Source organism: Somniosus microcephalus, chromosome 4 (assembly GCF_052327205.1).
Source record: "Somniosus microcephalus isolate GS21.2 chromosome 4, FLI_Smic_1.0, whole genome shotgun sequence".
In the NCBI taxonomy this organism is placed as follows: Eukaryota; Metazoa; Chordata; class Chondrichthyes; order Squaliformes; family Somniosidae; genus Somniosus; species Somniosus microcephalus.
Genome location: NC_140990.1, coordinates 205,196,399 through 205,201,544, shown reverse-complemented (window position 1 = coordinate 205,201,544; position 5,146 = coordinate 205,196,399). Strand labels below are relative to the sequence as shown.

General features: G+C 43.2%; 1 pseudogene; it reads left to right on the top strand.

Annotated features, from left to right (window-relative positions):
- The first annotated feature begins 2,951 nt into the window (after positions 1-2,951).
- LOC147120170 (gamma-crystallin S-1-like) lies at positions 2,952-4,226 on the top strand (annotated as a pseudogene).
- The last annotated feature ends 920 nt before the right edge of the window (positions 4,227-5,146 follow it).

Here is a 5,146-nt window from a genome sequence, read left to right as displayed (position 1 = left end):
GTAGCCTTTGCGTCTCGGTCACTAACCTCAGCCGAGCGCAACTATGCCCAGATTGACAGGGAGGCCCTCAGCCTAGTATGGGGAGTAAAAAAATTCAACCACTATCTGCATGGGCAGAAGCTCACCTTGCTAACTGACCACCAACCACTTGTCTCCATCTTTAATCCAAAGAAGGGCGTTCTGGTGATGACTGCACAACGGTTACAAAGATGGTCCCTTTTTCTAGGGGCGAACCAATATGAAATAGAATATAAAGGCACGAAACAGCATGGAAATGCTGATGGGCTATCACGCCTGCCACTGCCTACTGTGGAGGAAGCACCAGCAGTGGACCCTATCGAGATATTTTATTCGTCAATAATTGAACGATTGCCAGTAACTAATGCGGATATAGAGAAGGAGACCCGCAATGATCCGACACTGTCTCGGGTATATGATTTGACGGTGAGGGGATGGCCAACACATGGCGACTTACTGTTGCCAGCATTCTCATCCAGAAGAGAACAGCTGTCAGTATGTCAGGGGACAGTGATGTGTGGATCCCGAGTGGTAATTCCACCCAAGTTAAGGGAGAGAGTGCTCAATGAGCTTCACGAAGGTCATCTGGGAGGGGTGAAAATGAAAAGCCTTGCTAGGGCTTATGCGTGGTGGCCGGGGATCGATCAACAAATCGAGGACCTAACCAAGAGCTGCTCAGGATGCCAGAAGGTCCAAAATGCACCACCACATGCCCCTCTACACCCATGGGAGTGGCCCTCCTCTCCATGGCAACGGGTGCATATTGATTTTGCTGGTCCATTCATGGACTCAATGTTCTTAATAGCAGTGGATGCTCACTCGAAATGGCCTGAGGTGATAAAAATATCCTCAACCACTACAGAGAAAACGATTGCAGTCCTACGGACCATATTTGCCAGGAACGGCTTGCCAGAACAGATTTGCTCTGATAATAGACCACAGTTTGTGTCCGAAGAGTTTCAGAAATTTATGAGAAGGAATGGATTAAGGCATTACACATCCGCCCCGTATCATCCAGCCGCAAATGGATTGGCTGAAAGGTTCATACAAACCTTTAAAAAGGCAATAAAGGCCATGTGCGATGATGAAATTCCACTACAGCATAAGGTGGACAATTTCCTGTTAGCCTGCAGAAATGCGACACATGCAGTTACCAACCAGACCCCGGCCATGATGTTCTTTAACCGAAGGTTGAGATCTCGTCTGGATTTGCCCAGACCAAATGTGCGAAGAAATGTTGAGGATAAACAATTCCAGCACATCAATGAGAAGCCGACAAGGAGCTTCAATGTAGGATAACCAGTCTTGGCCCGTGAGTACCGAACAGAGAAATGGCAACCCGGAACGATATGCACACGGCAGGGGCCATTAATGTACACAGTGGATGTCGGGGAGAACATTGTGAGACGCCACGTCGACCAGATCTTAGCATCACAGGAACGAGTCAACCCCATGTCTCGCGTCCCTGGGGATGAACCCGACATACCGGTAGCATCTACCTCAGAAACAGTAGCAATGGAAACTGATGAAATAATCGACGAAAAGGGGCCAGAATTGCCTCCGCACTAAGAACAAGAACCTCAGGAAAGGCGCTATCCAGAAAGGATCAGGAAGCCGCCCCAAAGACAGAATCTATATATGGACTATTTCAGTTTAATGTGCATGTTAAAGTGTTAATTGTTATTTGAACATTATGGGTACTGCTAATCTAAAAGGGGAGGAATTGTAGTGTATGTACCTTTAAGAGAGAACTACTTTTACAGCTCCTGTATACTGTAGTACCGGCAGTGACCACACCTGTATATAAGCCTTGAGCATGCCTCTGTACTGTCAGTCTTTAGACTACCCTCCTCCAATAAACACCAGTTGATTGTTAAGTTACAGCCTCCGTGTAGTTATTGGAAAACATCATACTTTAAGAATCATGGATTCAACACTAGGCAATACTTTCCTTGGCTCATTGAACAGAACATTCACATGTGTGCCATGTGGGAAATCTTCCTTTCCCTTCCAGAGTCGAAGGCCTGGAAATTTCTGAGTCACTGATCTGCTAATGTAAGTGCAGCAGAGAAGAGCCCTACCCAACCTTTGTCCAAGGCCAGAATCCCCATCTATTGTTCCAGGGACAGCATCATTTGCTTTATTGGGGCAGCCCATGGCTACCCTGCCGTGAGCTCATCCCATGCCAAGTCTCAACCAGAAGGAGTTCCACTGAGGTCGTTCAATGGCTTAAACTGAGGAATTTCTCAGGAAAGCCTGGGACCTCACCTTCTCACCCCCGACACCCCCTCACCCCCCTCAACTCCAAACCCCCGCACCCCCCTCTTGATGTAGGAGTGGGCAGGCGGAAGATGTTACCATAGTCTCACTGACCGTAATTTAAAGGTTCCAGATCCAACCCACATTTCAGTTTACTCCCATGCATGGATAAACTTTACGCCCTCTCTAGCACCAGGAATTTGGGGCCAAATGGCCTTGAAATTATCCTGTGGATTTAGTGTATGAAATTCCTTTTCTACATTTTAATGGAGGCATTAAACTGGTTATTTTAACTGGATCAATGCCTGCTTTAAAATAGCACATAAAGGAACTTCACACAAATTTGCTAAGTGTTCATACAAATATCACATACCATTATTTCAAAACTTCATTGCGAGCACAGCTCCTATTCAATAACTGTATACGCAGCTGATTCTAAAACTCACTACAATAAGGATGTTTGACAATACAAAGATGCCCAAAATGCAGTGTGGAAATGCAATGAAATTAGACCTTTGCAACAAAAGATGGAAGGTGTCAGGGACAATTCTGCTTACATAGGTCTACAGTGATTTCACTAACAATGTGTTTTGCTACTTTGCTCTTTCAGAGGGATGTATAAATAGCCCAGCTCCACTGTCCCTCGTCACAGTCACTGAATCACTCAGAGCAAGATGGGAAAGGTAAGAAGTTTTTACTGAACAATATTATAATATTATTTTATTACTGCTTTGCAGAAATGTTACCTGAAGTAATTATTTTTCTCTAGATCACCTTTTACGAGGACAGGAACTTCCAGGGTCGGCACTACGAGTGCAGTATGACTGTGCTGACCTGCACTCTTACTTCAGCCGCTGTAACTCCGTCCGTGTTGAGAGTGACTGGTGGGTGATGTATGAGAGACCCAATTACATGGGATACCAGTATGTTATGAGCAGGGGAGAATATCCTGACTACCAGCACTGGATGGGATTCAATGACAGCATCGGGTCATGTCGCACCTACCCATACGTAAGTTCTAAACTTGTTTTATTTATTCAGTTTTCATTCCTGATTTTGGGCCGCAGGCCCCTTCCAAGGGGTGGGCTTATAGCTGTGAACATTGGGACAATCCTAACACCTGAACCCAGGCAGCCAAAAGTCATGTCAGGTGGACAGCACCTTGGATGCGCCGCACCTGACCTGCTCCCAGGGCTGGTGGTGGCAGGGAAGGAATGCTCCCAAACTATGTTTGCAATATTCTTCGCTAAATATAATTTATAATTGATTTTTGATTTCCTTTTCAACTGATTACACAACACAATTTTTAACAAGCAAGAATGGAATACTCAATAATTCCAGTCGTGACAAAGATTTCGATAATCGTTGATGAATTCATCAATCATGACTATTTGATCTTCTTTATCAAGGATAAATAAACAAGACATTCCATTGTACTTCCCAGCCATTCAGAGTCCTGTGGATCAATTAGTAATTGAAAATATTTTTTAAAAATTGTTAAGGTAAATAACCTGTAGACATCTGGCTATTTATATAAACACGACTAAAGATAAAGCACGTTGTCCAATTTGTGCTTCAGAAATTTCCTACAAGTTCTGCTATGTAAGTGGTGCAGATGATAAAATCAGTAAAAATAGAAAAAAATTGCTGACATGACTCACTTATCATTCCAGTTCAGCAGTAACTCCTACAGAATGAAGATTTACGAGAGGCCTGACTTTGGAGGACAGATGACGGAATTTATGGATGACTGTCCATCTGTCTACGATCGTTTCCGCTACCGTGACATTCATTCCTGCCATGTGATGGACGGTTACTGGACCTTCTATGAACAGCCCAACTACATGGGAAGGCAGTACTTCATGAGACCCGGTGAATACAGGAGATTCAGTGACTGGGGCGGCAGTTGTCCATCCGTTGGCTCCTTCCGTCGTATGATGTATTTCTAAAATTTCACTGTGCTGGCTGACTTGATTTGTTCAAACAAATGGTTAAATCGAGCTGAAATAATAAATAATTGAGATTTTATTGAGTCCTAGCCTTGTTTGATCTTTATTTGCTGGTTCTGTTATAGATACAGTAATTAAAGGATATTTGCAGTCAATTACCTGTATTTTAAACACAAACTGACAACTTGCGATGTTGATCTTAGGAAACGCTTTGTTGAACAGCAGCAATTTGTCTGTTGAAGATAATCCGAGTGATGTCATGTCAAACATAAATACACAAGAGGGGACTAAATCATTCCACATTAGTGAATAAAATATTATTCAAATGATGATCTTTTCCAGTCTCAAGTTATATGCAGAAATCATTTTAGTATGAAGTAAAATAGTAAAAACTTACTTATCATGAGTTTTTGACAAGAAAACCAAAGTGAGTTAAACATTTATCCACTGATCCACAAAGCATACTTCACTTCATAGGTGGAGCTCACAAAGTCTATATCATCAGGACAGAACCATATCCATTTCAGTAGAAATCAAAGGACCTTTGAACACATGAAATTCGGGTTGCAAATGGGACTGATGCACAATCACTCTACTGTGACCCTCCTCTTGGGGGAATGCACCTAGATCCCACTTTTCAGCTTCTTCACCAGTCGTAGTTGAGGTCAGCATCTCATCACATGTGGAACTGAAGGTGCTAACCCACAACCAACCCCAAAGTGGTACAATGCATTGCACAACCTGCATGTAGGACCTATACGTTTCAGTTCTTTCATTTGGTTGTCTTTCTCTGTATCCTATCCGATATTCCATTTGGTTCTTTTGTTCCTTTAGTGTCTGTATGTTTCCATTCTCGCATCTTTGTTCTGCTCCTCTTCCTTTGTCCCTTTGTCTTGGTCTCTCTTTGTTGTTTCACTCTT